General features: G+C 39.7%; 1 protein-coding gene across 1 annotated transcript in view; it reads left to right on the top strand.

The window, feature by feature from the left end:
* The window catches only part of CPNE4 (copine 4), a 665006-nt gene that overhangs the window by 111984 nt on the left and 528061 nt on the right, over nt 1-24961 (top strand). The window lies entirely within an intron of this gene.

The raw sequence follows: 24961 nt of genomic DNA on the forward strand, positions 1-24961 counted from the left end.
TTGAATCAAAGTCATCCTGCTGGTAAGTGGCAGAGCTAGAATTCAAATCCCTGTTCTTGTCACCATATTACTGTCCATTTGTAGTGGCTCTTCACTCTCTACCATTCCTTGTCCTTAGTAGGGTGATTCTACTGCTATCCTTTTATCCAAAAACTTTCTTGTGAGAGCCAGATTTTCTACTTCCTTCAAAAGAACAACCCAGGGACCAATGATGTTATAAAGGACTTATGAGGAAAATGGAAATCCCTCACAGACAGAGATGCTCTGGCTCTGAGATGGGGAAATCCAGAGATGAAAATTTTGTTTTCCTCACAGGACTATGGCATTTTTAGTCAGTGGATCCAACCAGAATATGATTTATTAAGAATTTGAGACATCAGTCATTGTGATTTCACATACACACGTGTATTATTTTATTAGCCAGACAGTGACAGTCATTGTCAAGTGGAGGACCTAATTCAGACTAAATAATCATGCTCGTTTTGTCCACAGAGGACAAAAGAATTTTGAGCAATCTGATTTTCAGATGACTGAATCTTTCTTTTTAGTTACTTGAAGGCAGTGAGAGGAGAGGTTGCTTGGACAGAACTCCTTCCCCATTAGATTCTACTCTTAAGCTCTAGACTTCGTAAAGAGATGTTCTGGAGCTTTGATTTCCTGAGGGGCTCATTTTACATCTTTTCTCCTGGAAACGTAACACCCTATGTTTATGCCAGTAGCTAGCAAAGGACCAAGGCAAGATTTTTCAGGTAAACTCGAGAAGTTTTTGCCCGGGGTTCCCAGGAGTTTCCTTTTCTACGCCCAAGAGGCCATTGTGCAAAATGAGTCCTGAATTTCAAGTGCTTTGAAATTTCCCGATAGAGTTTGGGTAATTCCCAGTAGATGGCGCTCATCAGTAACTTTCTGAAAAAGCCATGCCTTGAGCTTTTACAAAAGTACTGAAGAAAGACTTTTGAGATTACAGCCTTGCTATGTAAAAGATACATTTTGGCTCATTTCCTGATTCATTGCCCATTCTTTCAGAAATCAGAATTTGAAAGGGAGGAGGGAAGGTAACTTTCTCTTAGTTTATAAAGTTACTTTCTTTAGTTTTTAAAATTTGATAACTTTAGTTATCTGGCTCAGAGGAAAAAAGAAAACAAGTAGAAAATATTATTTCTCCATCTAGCTCCCATTTTGGTTTGGTTTTTCCCACTTAGAGGATCTGAATGTATCTCTCTCCCCTTTCTGAGCAGACTGTACCCTAGAGGTTTTTATTTGGATGTCAGTTGCTTAGACCTCAAAGTTACCTTCTTCTTGAAACAGGTGTTTTAAGAATGGTGGTGGTACCTTCATAAATGCCTTCTCAATGCCCTCTTTGCCTAAAGTTCAGAGTCTCCATGCAATTTCAACAAAATCTAGGCATGTGTATGCCATTATTTCTATGGAAAATGAATTCTGAACTCCTCTTCTCTCAGTGGAGCTGCAGGGGCTGACACAGTTTTCCTGGCACCTAGAACTTGCCAATTTATTGTACTGCATAATAGAGGGAGAGCTCATGAGCCTTTATGCTCTGTTATGCTTAAATGGGCAGTTACCCTTCCAGGGGAGACCTGAGCTTCCTCCCAGTGCAGGGCTTTGGGAATCTGCTCTTCTCAAAGCAGAAGATGCTTTCCTTCAAAATCATGTCTCTGATTGTATTTATACCTTCTTTTAGTAGTTGAGTAATACTTTCTTTGGCAGATGCAGTCCCACAATAAATTACAGAATTTTAGCCACAGTGTTTATACATTATAAAGGATATCTGGGAAAAATTGATATACAAAAGAACTAAGAGAAAATGCAGTTAAGGGGTAGCAGAATCAGAGGAAAACTTTGATGGTAGGTAATTCACCAAATCTTTTAGAATCTGTGGGTCATTTTATTGCCAGCTGATGGAACACACCATTCCTTCTATATTCAGTAGTCTAAGCAGAGATGAGGTTGGGTCTCAGGTGTCTCCTAAGACCTTAGAGTACAACTGATAAGTCTGATTTAGTACAAAGTATATTCTTAGCTCTTTGCTAAGTCTCAGAAGGGTAGAAATATTAAATTGTGTGACACATGTAAGAGACAATAAGGCTTTTTAAATAATAAGCTACAGCCAGATATATACAAGAGTCATTTGCTGAGTATTTCTTTTCCCCTTTCCCATCTATTATTTTCAGCATTTTCTCCCAGACAATATTCTGTTTAGATCTTTCATTTATGTATGCATTCGGTAGATATTTACCAAGCCAGGTCCTCACCTAGATAAGAGATTGATAAACTATTGTTCATGGGCAGAATCCAGCCTACCACCTAATTTTGTAAACCAAGTTTTAAGGGAACACATTTATATATCATCTATGGTTGCTTTCATGCTACAGTGACAGGGTTGAGTAGTTGCAACAGAGACCGTTTGACTTGCAAAGTCCTTTATAGAAAGAATTTGTTGTCTGTAATGAAGATATACAGTGGTCTATGATCTTAATTAACAGTTTTGAGAGGAGACATAGTGCTACAAAAAGAGAGATAATAAGTAAACAAATATATACATACACACATACACATATATATGTATATACATATGTAAACTGCTAAGTGCTACAAAGCAAATAAAGCTAAGTAATGTACTAGAGAATGGTTACTTGAGTTGGCATGGTAAGGGTCTTACGTGTGAACAGATCTATCCGAGTGTAGGGAAAGGGCATAATGAGGAGATCTGGGGAAGAGCCTCTGGGACGAGGGAAGACCACCAGCAAAAGCCTAGTCTGGAATTAGGTTGGCATGTCAAAGGTGCAGAGAAAGGTTGGTTAATTTGGGGTGGACACAGTGAGAGGACAAATGACAGAGAAGTCAAACAGGTGGTCAGGTGCTGGATCAATGGGGCCTTCCAGTGATCCCAAAACACTAGGAAGCCTTTGTATGGTTTGAAGGAGGTTAGTGACATGAACTGATGCATACTTTCAAAGATCATTCTGGGTTTTAGGACATGGACTGGAACAGGACAAGGGTGAAAAAGGAGACTGATCAGGAGAAATCCAAGTGAGAGAGGATGGAAGCAGTGGCGGTGATAAGAATTGGATTGATCCAGGACACATTCTGGAATTGTGGCCAATGGGACATGCTGATGGATTGGTTGTGGGTCATGAAAGAAAAAAAGAATTCAGGCTGAGTTTAGGTTTTGGATGGAGTGACCAAGTGGAGGCTGGTGTATTTATCTACCTGGACAAGACTGAAGATGGAACAGATTTGGGTAGAGATGTGGATGAAGAATTTTGTTTGGGAAAAATTAAGCTTGGGAAAAATTAAGTAGAGATGTCAGAGGAGCTATTAGATGTATACTTTTGATGTGATATCAAAATTGGAGTGATACAAGAATTAGAAATAAGAACTTTAAGAGTCAATGGTATATAGGTGGTTTTCATAGCCATGGAGATAGGAGAGATGACCAAGGAAAATAGTAATATTGATAGAAAAAAGGAGAGGGTTACCAGTAGGTATAAATATTTCAAAGATCTTCTAACAGAATGGGAAAAGTATGAATTAGACCCAGATTCTGATTCTTTCTTGGCTTTACTGGCCATGCAACATTGGCTTTTTTACATCTTTGGTCTTCTCTTTCCTGATGTTGAAAAATCTTAAAAATCTATGATGTTTAGCCTCTAATTTAACCAGTGATTGTTTACTAATTCATATTTCTTATCTAATCATAAGTCATTTCTACATGGTAGAACAAAGCTCCTTGATCTTCATGTGTTCTCACTTGAAATCATTTCCCAGATTTGTGTTTCAAGGAGCAGAAGTGTGGGGATCTGCATGCAGCTGGGATCACAGAGCATATTTAGAGCCTTCTAGCTTCCTAGCAACCTTCCCACCTTGTACTGATAGTGCTGAACCAGTGGTGATGCTTGCTTTGTATAGTCTTCTGAGTTGATGTTGTGGAGAGCGATTACATCTCCATGCAGGGAAAGAACTATCTACAGTCTTTGAGTTCAGAGCAGACTTCAGGGCTCCAGGGCCCTGAAGTTGGCTGGAGTATGGCCAGGAGGCTTAGGATTGCAAAGTTCTCCAGTAATTCTTTTCAGTATTTTCAAAGAAGCACAGACACTGTCATCCTAAAGCCAGTGGACCTCTGCCCCCATTGAATCATTCTAAACTGGAGAAGGCCATTTTTGACTTCATGCCCAAAGAGTCTGCATTTATAGAGTGATTTAAGCAAGCTACTTATTTTCTTTGAGCTTAGTTTTCCCTATCTGTGAAATGCACGTAGTATCTACTTTATTGGATAGTATATGGATTAACGGAGATCATCATTGTGAGAATGTCTTTCAGAGTCAGTCCAAGTTTCTTCTCCTGTGGGGTACACTCCTGGGCTGTCCTTAGTATGTGTGCCCTGCCCCAGTGAATTCATGCAATCATGGTAAGACAGGAAAACTAGAGCCAGCCTTGGGAAGGAGGACTGCAGAATAAATGGAGGAATGTTAGAGCTGGTAAGAAAAGGAGGATCAGCCTGTAATAACTTTAATACTGGGTGCTGCTTCCTGCATTCCACTCAATCTCCTATGTTTTATAAATTTTCTCCAGGTATAATCTACTAGTTGTATCATTTGTGATATCATGATTAATGATAAATACATATTTTTTGTTTTTGTCCACTCCTGGCATACCTACAATCCTTAGAATTTTTTGTGAGGAGGGTGGTAAAATGTCCTTTGTTATGCTAATGAACTGACTTTTGGAAAGCTACCTAAAGATGGTGGCTGGTTGCTGAGGGAGCCAATTGTGTGATTGGAGGGTTTAAACTTTTAGTTGTGTCCCCCTTCTCTGATCCTGACCTCCAGAAGGAGAGAGAAGCTACAGATTGAGTTCAGTCATCGTGAGCCAGTGATTTAATCAATTATACCTAGGTAATGAAGCCTCCATAGAAACCCCAAAGGATGAGATTCAGAGAACTTACAGGTTGTTGAACCAGTACCTATCCACGTGCTGCTGTGCCAGGTTCCTCTCCATGGGGAGAGGAGGGTAAGGTCCTTTGTTTGGGACCTTATGCTTTGTATCTTTTCATCTGGTTATTGATTTATATCCTTTAATATCCTCTGTCATAACTGGTGATCTAGTGAGTAAACTAATTTCTGAGTTCCGTGAGCCACTCAAGCAAATTAATTGAACCCAAGGAGGGGTTCATGGGAATCTCTGATTTACATCTGGACTTGTGATTGGCATCTGAAGTGGGGGCAGTCTTGTGGAACTGAGTCCTAGCCTGTAGTATTTGATGCTATCTCTGGGTAGATAGTGGCAAAACTGAGTTGAATTTTAGGACAGCCAGCTGGTGTCAGAGAAATGCTTGGTGTGATATAAAAAAACCCACATATCAGAATTGGTGTCAATATCATATCATTAAAAACCACTTTACCTCTTCCAACCCTGCATGGACACTAAATGTATTGAATTTAAACCAACTCCATTTATTGTGCATTTCTTTTATGTTAAGAAGAAGATATAGTGTAAAGAAGAATCAGATCAATAAAGTCAGAGGTGAGGGACTATGTTTCCAGTTTGGCTTATACCCAAAGTTGGAGTATCTATAGAACTTCTCTATCTATAGAACAGAAGAGTTTATTCAAGTCCATTTGAGTTACTCAAACTTTTATTTATTTTTCAAATTTACTTGGACTTTAGAGTGCTTATGATTCATCTTGAAATCTTGTTAAAATGAAGATTCTGATTCAGTATGTATGGTGTAAGGCCTGAGATTCTTCATTTCTAACAAGTTCTCATTGGTCTTGATGTTGCTGCTTCAGGGACTGCATTTGAGTAGTAAGGGTCTAACCAGAAAATCATCTGTTAGATGTTAAACTGAGTAGTATGGGTCTAGACTTCTTCAAAGTTGAAAATGCTATGATTTTATGGTAGAGGATGTAAAAGGTGTATTTCTGTCACCATTCATGTATTTATTCATTCAATAAATACCTAGGGTTTAACATGCGTCAAGACCTGGGGTTGTAGAATTGAATGTGACCTAATCCTACTTAGAAAGTCCAGCTCTAATCATGAAGACAGACATGGAAACAAACATTTTTCAGAAACCACTCTGACCCAGATTCCTGAAACAGTGATTTCTTTCATTTCCTTAAAATCCTTATCTGTTCTCTGGCTAAGTTCCTCTTATTTTCACATACTAAGGCCATCTTAAAAGATATGATATAGGGCAGGAAGCTGATTGGCATGTGTCTAATGAAAAAAGAACTGGAATTAGAATATCACAGAGTTCATTTTGAGTCTCAGCTCTTTTATAGCTATGAGGCCTTGGTCAAGATTCTTGAAGCCTCAATTTTCCTACTGCAAAAAAGGAGAGAATTATAACCAGGTTACTTATCACATGGGATTTTTATGAAATTTAGTCTGAGATAATGGATGTAAAGTGTATTTGAAACTGTAAATGGATATATAAATGTAAAGAGATTGCCAGATTATCACATACACATGCAATATAGTGTTATTTATAATAGTGAAAAATATTTGCAATAAATGTAAGTGTCTCAAAGATGGGACTGCAGTAAGGTTGGGACCATATGACTGGTTCCAGCCAATGAACTGTGAGCTGCAATGGTGTGTTGTCAGTTCTAGGTTGTGGCAGTTTAAAAGCAGTGATCCTGCAGTGATCCTCCTCCATTCTTCCCCTCCCCTGATGTAGAGAACCTGGAGGCCACACATACCAGATTGTTTAACTACATGAATGGAAGCAACCCAGATCTCTAAGTCACCATTTGGAGAAAAACTACACAGGAGGGCCAATTTGTGAGGATAAAATAAATTTCTATTGTGTTAAGCTTTGCAGTCTTAGAGTTATTATCAAACAATAGCCTTTCCAATTCTAAGAATACAGTTAACTCCTTCAGACTTTCTGGCATTTAGATATATGGGCAGTTATAAATATATAGCATTGCCTTGTATATTATTTCACAAATGTCCTGTTACTGTATATATTGATTGCAATTTATTATTTTCACTCAAGAATATATTTGAGACATATTTTATATTGGTTCATATAAATCTATTCTTTCTGCAGATACAAAGGATTCATATTAGGCATATAGCCATTCCTACACTCATGGATATTCCATTTCTTGTGCTTTCATTTTCTCTTTCAAACAATATTAAAGTAGGCATACTTATACATGTTTCTTGGTACACATGTGGGTGATTTTTTTAGCATAGATACAGAGCAATGGAATTGCTAAGTTATAGGGCATATGCATATCAAATATTAATAAACACTGCCAAATTGGCATCCAAATCAATGTTTATGTATATATAGGTATATATAAATATTTTTTTCATTCAGTATACACTGAATTTATACTCCTACCAGCAGCATGTGAGAATGCCCATTTCCTATACCTTCATATTACTTCTTAAGTAAGAATATTTAAAAATCATTGTTTAATTTACCTATTGCCATGTAACAAACCACCCTAAAACTTAATGGCTTGAAACAACAACCATTTTTATCATTTCCCATCATTCTATAGCTTTATTGGGTTTAGTTAGGCAATTCTTCTGCTTTGTGATATAGACAATTATCTGGGAATTCAACTGTGCTGGAATGTCTGAGATGGCTCATTTTTGTGGCTGCCACTGTGTCCTCTCTATGTTGGTGTGGACTTCATATAGAAAAGCAGTTGGGTTCCTGGGGAGTTCTCTTAAGTTGCCTTAAGGCCCTAGGCTCTAAAACCCTAGAACATATTTCCCCCCATATTGGTCAAAACACTTAGAGGCCAGCCCAGGTTTAAGGGCAAGGAACCCAAATACTGTTGGTGGCAATTTTTAGAGATTATTTACACAGTTATTTATATTATCAGAACAGTATTCATGTCTTTAGATTTAAACAAAGTTGAAGAAATGGTGTTTGCAAAACTTCCAATAAACAAGTGTAGCTTAAAGAGTTTGATTCTACATTATGAAGTAAGTGTACCCTGTGCTAATCAAGTTGGAGAAATATGAGGTTCTGCTAGCAATTCTATGAGCTTGAAGGTCAATCCTCCTACCAGTGACTATGTAAGTCAAGGTGTGAACAAGCTGTAATTTCTTTCCATTCTAATGCTTTCTAAATATACCAGTAGAAAATAAAATGAAGAATCAAGTTCAGGCTCATTTCCAGCTATCTGTCATGTATTTGGGAGCTCCAAGGGTAGATATCATGGGAAATATTAAAAATAAATGGCTCAGACATGTACAAGGTCTGCATCATTCATCAATTAATCTCCTGTTCCTGAGATGAGGTAGGAAGTGAGGCAAGTGAAGAAGTTGTAGTGTGGGGGAGGGGGCAAGTTCATTGATGCCATAAGTATATTAGATGGATCAGGAAAATTTTCCTGATTTGTGGTCTTGATTTAGCTACACATTGCAGTGTGGCCCCTGGAATGGTAGGAAGAGTTAGGAACCAGAGCCAGGGAACCAGAGTTTGGGATAAAGTGGGGAAGAAGATATTAAACATTTCTACCTACTCATGGCTCCTAGAAAGGGCTCCTCCCATCTATTCTAGAGAAGAGTTCTACAGAAAATATTCATGATCTTATATTATCATAAATTTGCTGGAGGAAAGCCATTAAGGTTAAATTTAGGGCTTCCTAAAATGTTGGGCATGGAATTAGAAATACAAAAGCTTATGAAAGAGTAACACTTTTGAACGGAAAAAGGAAGGAGCAGATTTGGGCAGAGAGTCTGGATTGTGATGCTGAACTGGCAAAGCCTCTGCTAGTCCAGTAGGGAATTTGGAAGTGGGAAGGAAATCATTCACCAGAGGAGTCCTGCGCTGAGTGGAAATGGCTAGTTCTTGCACCACATGTTGTGCTTAATTATTAGCTGGAGGCTGCCACCGGGATAGCATGGCCTCAACTATGTTGCTTTAGTCAGTCCTTGACTGTGCATGGCTAGAATACGTGCCCTTGGCCTGAAAGTGGAGCCAGATCAGTCAACCACATTCCTTTTTGCTGGCCATAGAGTTCTATCTTGAAGGAGGATCTGAGTAGTGCTTTCCTGTATCTGTATCTGCCACATGTAATTTATCTTTCTCCAGTTTTTTCCCCCAAAATTTTCTTCAAAGCTGCCTTGCAAAAAGCCAGGTGTTCTCTCCTGTTGATATCGTCATCAGATTCTTGGTTGCTAGTGTTTGAGAGTGACTTGGACCTGCTTAGGAGAAAATGGGATTTTGTGACTCATACTGTGAAACCAGAAGCTCAGATGCTCCCAAGATGGTCAGTGCCTCTTATCTCTTCTCTTGGTATGTTGGGTTTTTTGAGAGTGCTGGAAAATATGTCTGCTTTGCATTCATCATTCTGCTTCTGCCAACAGAGGGGAACATTTCTTCTTGGTTCTAATTTTTTAAATCTCAAGCAAGGATTCTTGCTTAAATCTCAAGCAAGGACCACCCCCCTCCCTGCCTTTTTCTCTGGTCCCAGCTTCACTTTCTAGTTGTTTCAAACAACAGACATTCAGTTTAAAGGTGAATGAACATTCAGTTTTAAACAGCCTTTTTAAACAGTACTCAGGCCACTTGAGGCTTTATCACTAAGAGCAATGTTACTCACTTGCTTCAGTTGTTGCTTTGAAAGAAAATTAAGAATATCAAAACCACTTTCTTATCTGCAGAGATATAGACTCTTACCTTATCCACTGCCTTGAGAATCTCTATCAACCAAGAAGATTTTGTTCAGTTTTTTTTCTATAGTTTTGGTGTCAGTTGGATATTATAGCAAAACCGACTGCGCAGGGTGACTCAGTCAGTTGAACATCTGCCTTCAGCTCAGGTCATGATTCCAGGGTCGAGGTATTGACCCACAAGTAGGGCTCCCTGCTCGGCAGGGAGTCTGCTTCTTCCTCTGCCCCTCCCCTGCGACTGAGCTTGCACGTTCTCTCTCTGAAATAAATAAATACAATCTTTAAAAAAAAGGACCAACAGACTACCCATAAATCAGTGGCTTTTTTTTTTTTTTAAAAGATTGTATTGATTTATTCATGAGAGACAGAGAGAGAGAGAGAGGCAGAGACACAGGCAGAGGGAGAAGCAGGCTCCTTGCTGGGAGCCCAATATGGGACTCCATCCCTGATCTCCAGGATCTCGCCCTGGGCTGAAGGCAGGTGCTAAACTTCTGAGCCACCCAGGTGTCCCAAAATCAGTGTCTTGAAGCCATAAGCATTTGTTTGCTCACAAGTCCATGGGTGTGTCTTCCAGTCTTGGACTCACACATGTATTTGTGCTCAGCTGTGGGCTGGGTGGCCACTCAGTTGACAGCTGGGTTTGCTCACATATTTGAGTGTCAACTGGTTGTAGGCTGGCCTCATCTGGGACAGCTGAGCTCTGCCCTGTGTGGGCACCTGTGCTCCAGCAGGCTGGCCCAGGCTTGTTTACATGGTGGTAACAGGGTTCTAAGAGAATGAGCAGAAGTGTGCAAGCCTCTTGAGACCTAGGCTTGGAACTGGAAAAAACATCTGGACAAGTTAGATCCAGGGTATGAGAAAATCAACTCCACTCCTTGTTGGAAGGAGCTGTAAAGTCGCATTGCAAAAGATGCAGTGATTGGGAAACATGAAGAATTGGGGCTATTTCTGGAAAACAAAACAAAACTTACCACAGGTTTAAAACAAACAGAAGCACCTTAAAATTTGTTTCAAGATATGGTCTTTTATTATAAAATTAAAAATATTTTACACTATATCTGCTTCTTCCCTATATTTATAACTGCTTTGCCTCCCATAACCCCCCTTCCTTTATACCCCATGAACTTCTACAACCAGCTGTGGAGGGCTTAGAGCCTGGCAAGGATTCAGAGAAGACAGATTCTCTGACTTGACAAACAAAGAGACAGAGGGACTGGATTTATTATGTGTATAAGGAGGACTTTTGGATAAATAAATAAAAGGAAGGAAGGAGATTAAGGGGGTGGAAGTGGGTGACCCTTAAGATACCTTCAGGATGGCGCATATTGAACTTCATATTTATAGTCTTTTTGATTCACTGTGCCGTTTCCCCTTATCACAGAATTTCCCCTCACATCAGAGAAGGGGGCAGCCAGAGAAATAGAGTCTAAAAGGCACTCAAATTATAAAACAGAGTAGGTTGGGGACAACAACATGAAGTTAGGGAAAGCAGGAGAGACAAGTTGCATTTATTGAGTTCCCCTGAGACACGAAGCTTTCCATCTACATCTCCTGTCCTGCTTCACCTTTCCCACAACCCATGTGCCAGGCAGTAACATCCTCATTGTGTGGCTGAAGAAATGGAGGCTCAGTAATATTAAGAAAAGTGACCAAGTCTCACAGTTAGTGGCAGCTTTGCTATTGTGTGTTTATCCTTGAAAGTCAGTGATTGGAGAGTGAGAAATGTAGGATCAGCACCAGTCTTGCAGGCAGCCCATGGAGGAGGAGCTCCAAATTCTGTGATGATTGTGAGCCTCTTGAAGACCTGCTGAGCCTCTCTTTCACCTCCGTGTCTCCACTGCTCAGCATAGAGCCTGGCAAGCAATGAGCAGTCGTGTTGGAGATGTAATCATGTGTTATTCTGCAAATAATGACATGAGGGCTCTGTTGACGTGTAATTAGCATGTAATTAATGACTGAAATGATGAGCAGTAAACAGATGGAAATGAAGCATGGCAGGGACCAAAGAAAAATACAAATGGTTGCCAAAGACGGGAGCTCCGTAGCTACCAGGATGGGGGGCAGGCATGTGGTGAGGAGGGAAGCTAATGGACACCAGCTTTCTCCACTTGGTGGAATTGGATATTGATGCTCCCCTGAATCGCTAGAACCAAATACTGAAGTTTTTCTCATGGACTGAGAGAGGAAAACACCTGGCATCTTTTAGCTTTGTCACAAGTTGGGGGAGTGGTCGGTAATAATGGAAAAGACTGGAATGGAATGAAATACAGGGAATGGAGACAATCTTCAGGGTACTTCTCTGGGTCACAAAGGCATCCTGCCTAATCACAAAATGACAGACACTGGGTACTGATTAGTTACTGTAACAGGTGATAAAACAAGTCTACAGATACAGGACTTTGGGTTTAATGCATATGTCTTTTTTTTAAAAATCAAGCAAATAGAGATCCCTGGGTGGCTCAGTGGTTTTGCGCCTGCCTTCGGCCCAGGGTGTGATCCTGGAGTCCTGGGATTGAGTCCCACGTTGGGCTCCCTGCATGGAGCCTGCTTCTCCCTCTGCTTGTGCCTCTGCCTCTCTCTCTCTCTCTCTCTCTCTCTCTCTCTCTCTCTGTGTGTCTCTTTCATGAGTAAATAAATAAAAATCTTTTAAAAAAATCTAGTGACTGGTAGTAATGCAATTGAAGGCTCTTTTAACATGATGGTTAGGATAAAAACACCCAGGAAAGTTTGTCTGGAAATTTGTCTTGGAAAAATCCCAAAGTTTTGCTAGTAGTGTGTGTCAAGTTATTGTTTGTAACAGGCCAGTCCAAAACTCAGTGGTATAAAGTAACTATCTTATACTCACAGATTTGTAGCATACTCACAGATATAACACTTATAGTGGCATAAAATAACTATCTTATCATACTCACAGGATTCCAGACAGGGCATAGCAAAGATGTCTTCTAAATCTGGGGCCTCAGATTCAAACTTAGGAAATTTCTCAATGACTTGGGGGACTCGAATCATCTGGAGGCTTCTTCACTCATACATCAGTTGATCCTGGCTGTTGGCTGGGACCTTAGCTGGGCTCTCAGTTTGAACACCTACATGTGGCTTCTCCATGTGGTCTAGCTTAGCTTGTATTTCCTCCTGGTATGGTGACTAGGTTCCAAGAGCAAGTGTCCCAGGGGAACATGGTGGCATTTTAATGTCTTAGCCTCAGAAACTATGTAGCAGCACTCCTACTCTTTTTTTTTTATTAAAGATTTTATTTATTTATTCATGAGAGAGAGAGAGACAGAGACAGAGAAAGAGACAGAGACACAGGCAGAGGGAGAAGCAGGCTCCATGCAGGGAGCCCGATGTGGGACTCGATCCCGGGTCTCCAGGATCAGGCCCTGAGCTGAAGTAGGAGCTAAACTGCTGAGCCACCGGGGCTGCCCACTCCTACTATTTTGGTAGGGGAAGCCACAAAGATCTGTCAGGTCTCAAGTGGAGGGAACATAGATCTTACCACTCACTGGATGAACATCAAGGTACAGTGTAAGAAGAGCATGTGGGATAAGGGATGATGATGCTGTCATCTTAAAAATACAATCTATCACTGACTCAAATTCCCGTTTTATGATTTAATGGCAGAGTCATCATAAACAATATCCTTCCTGGCACTCATTCTACAGCACTATATTGGACATGAGGAGAGCCTCTGGCAGAGCTCATCCTAAAAGAGCACCCTGGGTTAGAAATCAAGTGGCCAGAATTCCAGATCCAGCTCTGCCACAATTAGCTTGTCCTCAGTCCCTCATATATAAAGTTTGGGAGATCTAAGGAGTTAAGAACTTAGTTCTTAAGTTATTGGGGTAAAGAAATTTTCTCTGTGGGCATTAAGTTGGATTTCTTTCTTTCTTTCTTTCTTTCTTTCTTTCTTTCTTTCTTTCTTTTTTTTTTTTAAGTTGGATTTCTAAACCTCATCAGAGGTGGCCTCTCTACCAATCAATTCATGCCCCTTTCTTTTTTTTTTTTTTAAAGATTTTATTTATTTATTCATGAAAGACAGAGAGAGAGAGAGAGAAAGAGAGAGAGAAAGAGGCAGGCAGAGACACAGGCAGAGGGAGAAGTAGGCTCCATGCAGGGAGCCCGACGTGGGACTTGATCCTGGGTCTCCAGGATCAGACCCTGGGCTGAAGGCTGTGCTAAACCGCTGAGCCACCTGGGCTGCCCCTCATGCCCCTTTCTAAAAGAACCTCCCTTGTGCTAGTCCCAGAGGGAGCAGTTCTATGTACGGCATGACCCCCCCGCCCCACTCTGTACCAGAACAGCTGTTTGTACCAGGGAACCACTGATACACAGGCTGATAACACCGGAGTTCTGGTCTTGGGACTCTGGAATTTCAGATGGGAGACTAATCAGGTGGAGACTCCCTTCCATGAATGGGAGGTCATGTTGAGCTTTTGAGCCCTTTCTCGCCATGTGCCACGGAAGCACAGAGTAAGATCTTTCAGGAGACAGAACAGGGGCAGGGGAAGGGGAAACATTAATGAGTGAAAGCACAAGAGTGAGGGAATGGGGGTAACACTGTTAATGATTTATCGTCCCTAGTTTCAGCTTCTTATAAGATCTAACTCTGTTTCATCCATTTCAGTTCTAAGAAAGCCCTACAGTTTCTTGAAAATTTCCCATATGCTTGAGAAGTACAAACAAGATTCTATTCTTCTCAATAAACCATGCCTGACCAAGATGCATATTCCAGCTTCAGCATAATGAACTTGACATAATAGTCCAGATGACACCCATCCACCTCAGAATACTCCTCCTTCTGACTCTCAATAGTCACAGACTGGGGCTCATACTATAACATCCTTGATAAGTCCCACCTTGCAGTGTGCTTGTTTTGTTTTGTTTTTTATTTTGCAAGGACATAAGAAAAGTTGTAAATATCAGTCCTGGAAGAGACCTTGGAGGTAGTCCAGACACCAGCCCCTCATATTACAGAGAAAGGAACTGAGAGCAGAGAGGAGAAGTGACTGGCCCAAGGTTGTAGATTAGTTAACAGTGGAGCTGGGATGAAAAATCAGGTCTGATTGTCATTTCAGCCCTGCCTGACTTTAAATCAGCCAGAGCTATCTGGGAGAAAGACAGCAGCTGATTGAGCAATCACATATATATTCTGCATTGCTCTTCTCTCCACCTCTGTTTGGTCTCATGGGCATCAGACGCTGTAGGGAAATTACTGCGAACAGTGACAGACGTTTGGTTATTGCCTCGTTGCAGGGGGTTGGGGGGCAGTAAGTATAGAGGGAAATAAATGAGGGTCATTTTGGGGGTTAAATTAATTTGTGTAAGCCCAGAATGCCCCTGAAAACTCGAGCAACACCACTTAGGTTATAATGTGCATAAGCACTAAGAGCCCTTGTTGACCTTCTCAGGGGAGGAGGGGAATCGATATGATGTCACCCCAAGGCCACTTCTAGTTCCATGACTTTAGTTATGTTGTACCAAAAAGACAAAGGTGTTTCCTTTCACCTTTTTATTCTAGACTATTTTAAATATATACAAAAGGGGACAGAATAGTGAAAGGGATCCCAAGACAACAAAACTTTATTGATACATAATTGATGTAGAATAGCTTGTGTGTAGTTAAAGGATACAACTTGAAAAGTTTTTACACACACATGCACATCATCAATTGTGAATCTGTCAACATAATTGAGATAGTAAACATTTTTTTTTTACACCTTCTCAGGTCCCTTATGCCTCTTTGTAATCTTTCCCTGTGGTGATTCCCCAAGATCTCTCCTCCACCTCTCTTGTGCCTGTCTTCAGGCAACCACTATCTGCACACTATCATTATAAATTAGCTTACATTTTCCAAAGGTTTATATAAATGGAATAATTGTATACTCCTTTTAATGTCTGATTTCTTTCACTCAGCATAATTATTTTGAGAGTCATCTATGTAGTTGTGTGTATCAATGGTTCATCCCTTTTTTTTATTGATGAGTAGTATTCCATTGTATGGATGTAACAAAATTTGTTTGTCTTGTTGCCTGCTGATGAACACTTGTGTTGTTTCCAGTTTTGGGCTATTACAAATAAAGCTGGTAAGGACAGTTGTGTACATGCCTTGGTGGGGATGTATACTTTTCTTTTTCTTGGGTAAGTCCTGGAGTGGAATTACTGGATTCTATGTTAATTGTTATGTTTAACTTGTTAAGAAACTGCCAAACTCTATTCCAAGGTAGTTGTAGCATTTTACATTCCCATAAGTAGTATACGAGAGTTCTATTTCCTCCATATCCTTGCCAGCATTGGATATGTTCAGTTTTTAAAGTTTTAGCCATTCTAATATCTAATATCTAATATCTAATTGAGATTTTATTTTCAATTTTATAATTGAAAACATAATGATGTTGAGCACCTTCTCACGTGCTTATTTGACATCCCTATGTCTTCCTTGGTGAATTGTATAATCTTTTGCCATTTTTTAAAAGTTGTTTTTTCTTGCTATTTATTTTTTATAGTTTAAAAAGTATATTTGGATTCAAGTTCTTTATCAGATATGTACTTCGCAAATATTTCTCCCAGTCTGTGTCTTGTCTTTTCAATCTCTTAACAGTGGCTTTTAAAGAGTGAACATTTTTAATTTTAGTAAAATCTAATTTATCAATGTTTCTTTTATGGACCATTCTCCAGAGAATTACTTTTAGGCATTTTATAATGATTCTCGAAGAGTCAAGAAGGTGATGGCGTCTGACCTGGACTTTGAAGAATAAATAGTTTTGGGAAAGGCAGCCTCCTGTCAGCAGTTTTTCAGCATCCACTTAGCTCCATAAGATTGGCCCTCAGGCCTCACCAAGAGATAAAGAGCTCACACAGCCTTTGCTGGGCTTATTACCTTGGCTGGGAATATCTTTCCCTGTTTCAAGCGCAATATTCTCTCTGGTCAAGGTATGTGCATTACATGACACCTGGCCAACCCCATTGTTACGTCTGTCCTCTGAAAAGGAGGTAGGTTTCCTTCCACTGGAGCACAGAAGGGGTTTACATAGGCAAATTGTCCTGTGTGAGTTGCTGGGAGAAACCCACCGACCATGGGGACTGATGCCCACTATTGAGTCTGATCTTGTGCTGTCTCTTCTTTGTGTACACAAAGTGCTGTTCTGTCCAGTGCTTGACTGTGTTGTGTTTTCCTTGGCAACTCTGATACCAAGATGCATTAGGCAGAGGTGTTTAGAGTCCTCCCTTGAGACTGGTGACCAAAGCATGCTGTTCTGCTCCCTTGGGATTGACAACTGGTACGGGGTCCTCTGCTTGTCAGCTAGAACTACAAAGGTGAAAGGAAAGTCAGTGGTCAGGAGGTTAGACAGTGTAGGGCTCTTGGGGCAACAGCAGCACAGAGGTCTGTACGTGAGATGCTTAAAGTCAAAACTGGTACTAAAGATCTTTCTACAGTGCATCTTTTTTTTTTTTTTTTTTTTTTTTTTTTTTTAAATCACACTCTATTTAAAACCTTCCATTGTCTTCCCATTTCCTGCAGGGTACATACCAGCACCCTCACTTATATTGGTCTTATATTGTTCAGAGTCATCTCTTGCCAATTTCCCCCAACCCACTGTTCTAACTCAAGATCCAGATGAACCAAATGCTATCTAATTTTCTGTGGGAGCCACACTTTCTCTAGACTATAAGACTTAGTACATACTGTTCCCTCTGCCTGGAACCCCCTCCTCCATTTCCCTCAACTCACCTTTCCTAGCTATTTCCAACAGCCTCTTAGGACTCAGTTCATTTTGAGTTTTCCTCAAACCAATTCTACGTATCCATAAAACATGTTGCTAAGTGGCCAGAGGGGAGGTGAGGAGGGTTTACAGAATTTTCAGAGCCTAGTGGAAAATAAAACATGGGGCCCTTTGTTCAAAAAGCAGGAGAAAAAGTGCCATTAAAGGTACTATAATATGTAGCTTTTTCTTTTCTTCCAAAGTCTCTTTCTTAACTTGTCTGTTTGCTATTTGTTATTTATATGCTATTTAATGTCATTCTAAGTAAAGAAAATTAAAATTTTAAATTAATAATTGACATAAATTTTGCCATTCGTTTCCATATTGAGCAAGGCCAGTTTTATCTAAGAACATTTACCTCACATGTAGGGTCACCAAAATCACAGAATTCATGATTCAGATATTGTACATGCAGATATATTTTGTACTTACCAGACAGTAGAAAATATGCACAAAACTAACTTAACACTTTGGGTTTTACTTCCTGATAAGCACTCATTCTACCAACAGTCCTACCTTCAGCTTACTGATAAATAAAGACTGGAATAAATAATAAGTAAGGCAAAGGACCTATGGGTTTCTGGGTATTTTCTCTACTTGTCTATTAGAATTTTCAGCATAAGTGGTTGACTAATACAGGGAAGTAACATGAACAAAAAAGTATAAGTGTTTTTTGGCCATACATGTGTTAGAATTCCATTATTTTCTTTCTGTGTTTGATGCATATTTTGTTTAGAATTTGCAAAAGTGTGGTCTCTTGGTGTTGTCAGCTCACCCTTTTCCTCTACTCACTCAGTTGTACAAATAACAATCTTGTCATGTACTCTTTTCGAGTCTCAATGAGCTCCCATGCATTGGCAGTCTGCTGGAATTACTATGTCACAGAGCATCACAAATGCTGTCCAGGAATGGGGTGGCAAGGAACAGTGAATATGCCTATTACATGTAGCTCCTTCTGCTCACACATGCTCTACTGTTCCATAGGCCTTCACTTATAAAACACAAGTTGAAGATAAAATTACCAAGACTTTAAAGTGGTGACAGTAGAGCATATAACCCTGTCCTTCTGAATTTGGGGCCCTGTGTGACTGCACAGGTTGCATGCCCATGAAGCTAGCCCTATTGCTAACACAGGTTATTAATCACTGTACCATAAATGCCTGCTATTGTAGTTGAGTTCTGGGAAATTGTATTAGGGTTCTGAAGAGAAACAGAATCAGTGTCTGTCAATGTATGTATGTATGTATGTATGTATGTATGTATGTATGTATCTGTCATCTATCATCTGCTAGGGACCCAAGGAAGAGTTGATGTAACTTGGGTTTGAAGGCAGTCTGTAGGCAAAACTCCCTTTTTAGTCTTAAAGTCTTCAACTGATTGGATGAAGCCTTCCTGCATTATGGAGATAAACTACTTTACTCAACATGTACTGATTTAAATGGTAAACATATCCAAAAAATACCTTCATAGCAATATCTAGGCTGGTGTTTGACCAAAAACTGGGTACCGTAGCTTAGCCAAATTGACACATACAATTAATCACCACAGAAGTGGACTCTGGGAAGGATATCAGTGTGCAGGAGGTTTATTAAGGAGCTCGCTGGGATCAATACTTGTGGAAAGGAAGGGAAGGAAGCAGGATCAGTAAGAGGAAGAAGGTAAGCTGCAATGCAGTGTCAATGTCAGCCAGCCCTATGGGATGCTCTTCACAAGTGCCCTGTTTTGGAGCAAGGGGACTGTGCCTTTGTATACTAAGTTGATCAGTAATTGGGTGCAAACTCCTCAGGAAGTGGGCATGACCTTGGGCAAGGTGATTCTCTTCATCCAGGCATTCCCTCTAAGGGGCTAATGCTATTTCCTGCATCAGAGGGAATAAATCCTTTGACATGAAAGGGGGATCACAGTGTCACATCATAGCATCTACTACACTTAACTTCCCTTCCTATTTGTTGCCCTTGCAACAGACTAGATAGTCTTTGAGGATCAGGATTTCATTATATTTCCTCTCTATTTCTAACACATAGTCTATTGTCTGACACATAACAGGCACTCAACCACCTTTATTAAATGAACCAACAAAGATCTTGAGCAAAAAAATAATATCCTCTAACAAAAAGTAGATTCTAATAAAGAATAGGATGACTGTGAATGCTTTTACTGCTTTTCACAATTCCCACAGCTTTTTCGCATTTGGCTCATTTAAGCCTCACAACAACTTGGTGAGGTAGGAAATGACTGTTCTCATTTCTGGATGAAGAAGCCGAGGCTCAGAGAAACAAAATAGTTTGCCTAGAATCAGAGACTTGAATGACTTTTGCAAGATTTCCTTTGCTCCAGCGTAGAGTGATTGTATTATGCAGACTAGACACGTCCTTTCCTTCTTATCTCTGGAGACTGGGTCCTCATAGTCATGCTCTAAGGATAAGTGAATAATCAAATACCCCACCTCCCATTAGCTGCCCAAAGGATGTTACTGACTTGTGTTTCTAGTAACAGCATGAGTTAAGGAAGATTCACTCACAGTTTCTGGACCCCACTGTTAACTGCTGGGGTCAGTGGTGGTTTTAGGTGGCACCCGAGCATATCAAAGCTACTCCAGTGACCTCCGCAGGGATAGAACCAGTCATTTGTCCTTATTATATAATCATGCTCTAACTACCCAAGGTAACTGTCTATTGATAACACAGGGTCAAGCTTGAGACTATTAAGAGGAGAGGGATTTGTGGGAGCACTTCTTAAACAGTTTCTCCTTTCACTTTCATGGGGGCTGACCTTTAAAAAATCCTGCAGATCATGAGATGAAAATAAAAATAGCCCTCCTTGGCATTGAATTATTTTACTTCCCTTGACAAAGAGGTCATAGATTCCCCTTTTTGGATGGTTTCTTCTTTTTGATTAACTAGCCAAATCTGTTGAGGAAAGAGCATTCTACTCTTTGGAAGAAGAAAAATGGAAATGTTTAGGTAAAGGAAATGTTTGTTCTTTTTTTAAAGCTGCATTTTTAGGTGACTTCCATTTGATCTTACAGAACCCGTAAAGTATAGATCTGTGGGTTGGAATGATAGCAATAGAACTAAACCCTATTTTTTGAAAGCAAATAAGATGTACCAAATATGTCTTCTGGTGCTTGGGTGTCCTAATAACAAGGAAATTAAAACCAAAAGTCAAGGGCCCATGACTCAGTGCTCTTCAAGCCATCTGTGATGTAATGGGAAAACAGTAGACTCAAATGCAAGTGGATTTGGGTCCATCCTGTATTTACTAGCTCTGTAACTCTAAACGTCAGATCCTCAGCTCTAAAAGAGGAGTAAAAATACGTGCCTTACTGGACTGTTGCTCAGGGCAGATAAAATGCAAGTGACAGTTCTTTGCAAACAGTAAACTGATTTTTACTAAAGCACTTTACTAGTCATAATCTAAATAAAGGTGAAAGCAGACCTGTGAAGGCCTATGCTAATTGGAGTTATTGGGTATCAGGTTTAATAGTCACAGTGTGTTTAATCTAATCATGAGCAACATGACAGCCTAGTAGATTCTTATACCAATCATTTTGATTCTAGAAAGCTCTTTGATATTATTTGCATCCAAATAATTTTAGTGATAAAATTGTGTTTTTCAAATGGTAAGTCATATCCTATTAGTAGAGCCAAAATTAATTCACTCATTTTAAATGTATAGTTCTATGAATTTTGACAAATATAGACACTCATGTAACCGCCATTATAATCCTGATATAGAATATTTCCATTACCCCCCAAGATTCCCTTGTGCCTGTTTGTAGTAAGTGTTCCCCTTCATATGTATATATTTGTCATTAAGGACAAATTTTGGAGGATGCCTGGGTAGCTCAGCAGCTGAGCGTCTGCCTTCAGCTCAGGGCACGATCCCAGAGTTCCTGGTTGGAGTCCCACATCGGGCTCCCTGCAGGGAGTGTGCTTCTCCCTCTGCTTCTCCCTCTGCCTATGACTCTGCCTTCTCTCTGTGTCTCTCATGAATAAATAAATAAAATCTTAAAAAAAAACAAATTTCTCTTATATAGGATTCTATACAAATGGAATTATAAAAAGGTACTATTTGCATCTACTTTTGCTCAGTATAATCTGTGAGATTCATTGATATTGTGTGTATCAGTTGTTCCTTTTTATTGCTCAGTGGCTTTCCTTTCTTGAGATACATCATAATCTGTTTATCCATTCATTTGTTGAGAACTGGTGATGGTTATTTCCATTTTTGGGGTATTAGGAATAAAGTTGCTATGAATATACATGTACAAGTCTTTGTGACAAAATGTGTTTTTATTTCTCTTGGGTATATGCTATGAATTGCCCAATCTTTTGGTAAGTGTGTATTTAACTTCATAAAAATCTGCAAAACTGTTTTCCAAAGTATCTATACCATTTTCATCTTCATTAGCAACCTCATCATGAGTCCCAATAGTTCCACCTTCTCTGCAACATTTAGCACTGTCAGTCTTTTAAATTTTAGCCATGTTAGTGTTGTGTTAGTGCTATCTTATTGTGGATTTTATTTGCATTTCCCTTATACTATACAGTATCTTTTTTCTCAGATGAGCATCTTTTTATGAGTATCTTTTCATGTGCTTATTGGCCATTTGTATATCTTCTTTTTTTTTTTCACTTGTATATCTTCTGTTGTACAATGTCTGTTCAAAAAATTTGCCCACTTTTTAATTAGGTTATTTGTCACTGATAGCTTTCAAAAATGAAACAATAAACATAATAGGAAATATCAAAGTACATTACATATAGTATGTTTTGTTTCATTAAACTTGTATTTCAGTATTTATACACACAACCACATGCATGTATGTATATGCAGATAATGCACATTATACATATATGCTGTATTGCAGTATTAAATACACCTATGATCACTTAATACCAGATTTCTTATTAAGTGATAGAAATATCCTCCTCTGTATCTTTGACGCATTGAAAGTTGCATTTTCTGTTACATGTAGCTGAAGGCATGTCTGTTCTGATTTATGTTTTTATAGTTCTTACCTGGAGCAAACTTTCTATGCTTCACTCCTTATATTATGCATAGATTTGGAGTTGTGTATTTGAAAAATATGCAGAAACTTGTAAATTTTGCTTGATTGCTACATGTGTGATTGCTAAAAAGTAGAAGTTGTCTCTAGCTATTGACATTGGGTTTTGTAAGCTTAGATGGAAAAGTCTAGCAGGAAAAAAGTGAATGTGCATGACATAAAAGACCTTTAGGGTAGAAATATAGTTAATTTTATGTACCTTTTCAAATTATATTTTGTGCTATTTAATTGATTTGTAATTAATTAATTTTCACTTTGGCAGTAGTCGTGATAATTTTCCAGAAGACTTTAGAGTTTATTAGCTATACCATGTTTGGTTTCAGAACTTTTTATCGTTCAGGGACTTTCTCCTTTGACTGGTTACAGTGTTAAAATATTTGCAATATTTGCAAAAAAAAATTCTCCAACTGTTATTTTGAAAAGGAGTGAAGACCTTTCTGCTCGTTTTCAGTATATTCTTCATATCTAAAGTCCAAGGCTAAAACTATCCCATTCATGATTCTGAGTTGTCTGGGAGTGTACTGTTGCCTGAATGTTCCATAGCTGCTTAATAAGGCTGGGGGATGTTTTACTTTCCTGCACTAAGTGGTCAGCCAAAGGATTGTGTATACTTTATCCAGAGAGAGCAATTTCCTGACATGTTGCTTATATTTGCTGGGATAATGTAAATTTCAGTAACAGACTTGCAAATTTTAGACCTTTACCCAATAGAAGTTTACCTCTGTCTTACATAACAATTCAACCTGGCTACTTCAGGAAGTGGATGAATGGGAGCTGGCTCTGGGAGTCAGTCTATGCAGTCAGTGAAGGACCCAGACTAACAGAGGAGCCAGTCATCTTCAATACATTCCTTTCATGGTTGCCCTTGACACTTACATGCAGCCAGAGGAGAGTTAAGAGCAAGCATGGTACTATCTCGGAGGCTGGGTTTGGAAGTTGTACACATCACTTCTGCTCACACTCCATTGGCCAGAACTCGGTTGTATGGGCTTCCCTAATGCAGGGGAGGCCGGTGGCTACAGTCTGAATGTTGCATATATTGAAATCCTAATCCCCAAGGTAATTGTATTAGGAGGCAGGTCTTTGGGACGTGATCAGTTAGGGCCCTCACAAATGAATTAGTGCCCTTCTGAAAGAGGCCCCAGGGAGTGCCCTTGCCCCTTCCACCACGTGAGGGCACAGCAAGAAAGCATAGATTTTGAACCAGGAACAGGGCTCTCACCAGACACCAACCCTGCTGGCACCTTGATCTTGGACTTTCCAGCCATTAGAACCCTGAGAAATAAATCTCTGTTGCTTATACACCTTCTAGTTTATGGTATTTTGTCATGGCGGCCTGAGTGGACCCTGGAACACTTAGTTTGGCTGTGTGCTCAGGGAAGAGAGGAAAATTTGAATTTGGATGCACACTTTCCAGTCTTGGTCTCTCTGTTCCTTTAGTTTCATCTTCCATGACTCCTCGCCGTGGAGATGGTGAAACACAGATGATAAAGATGAGCAAGGATATTTGCACATGGTGACTGGGTGGAGCCACAGCAGGACCCAGGGATCCTAATCATCCTCCTATTTTACAAACTATGTGAATGGCCTTTCTTCTCCCATCTCATCTCCCACTGGAGCCCAGCCACACTGGACTTTTAATTCCTCGGAGCTGCAAGCTCAGGCCTTCACACAAACATTTAGACCCAGGCCTGGATACTCCTCCTTCTCTATTACTAAGCTATATCCTGCTTACCTGTGGGGTGTCAGCCTTGGGATTCTCTCCTCACACAGACTCTCTTGTAACTCATAACCTAAATTTGGTACCTTTATTCAGCTGTTTCAGGGAATCCTCTTCTTTTTTCCCTTTATGGCAGTGCTTCTGAATGTGGAGTGGGAAGTAGGGGGGGGGTTACCCCTCCTCCTAGAGGACATTTGACAACTGTAGAGACATTTTTGGCTGTCACAACCTGAAGGGAGGGGTTGCTACTGGCATGTAGTGGGTGGAGGCCAGGGATGCTACCAAACATCCTGCAATGCACAGGATGGCTCACCAAACAAAGAATTATACATTTCTAAATGTCAGTAGTGCCAAGGTTGGGAAACTCTGCTCTACCATCCATCTATCACAACTTGTAAATATAATTCATTTGTGTGTTTGTTTAATGTCTATCTCCCTCACTAGATTGAAAGAGATGGTAACTTATTTATCACTGTACCCACAGGTTATAACACATAGCATGTTATGTAGAAAGTACTTATCATTTTTCATTCAGTGAATTAAATAATTCTAAATGTAATTCACTCACATATACCAAATTAGAATTTTTTTTTTTGATGTCTACTAAGACACTGCGAGGCAGTGGAAAACCAAGATGAATAAACTTAAGACCCAGATTCTCTTTCTAGGTAGCCATATTTATTGCATTTACTATGTCCCAGATATTGAACTCTATTTCTTATACAATTCTCTCATTTAGTCTTCACA

The sequence above is a fragment of the Canis lupus genome, chromosome 22, assembly GCF_048164855.1.
Source record: "Canis lupus baileyi chromosome 22, mCanLup2.hap1, whole genome shotgun sequence".
In the NCBI taxonomy this organism is placed as follows: domain Eukaryota; kingdom Metazoa; phylum Chordata; class Mammalia; order Carnivora; family Canidae; genus Canis; species Canis lupus.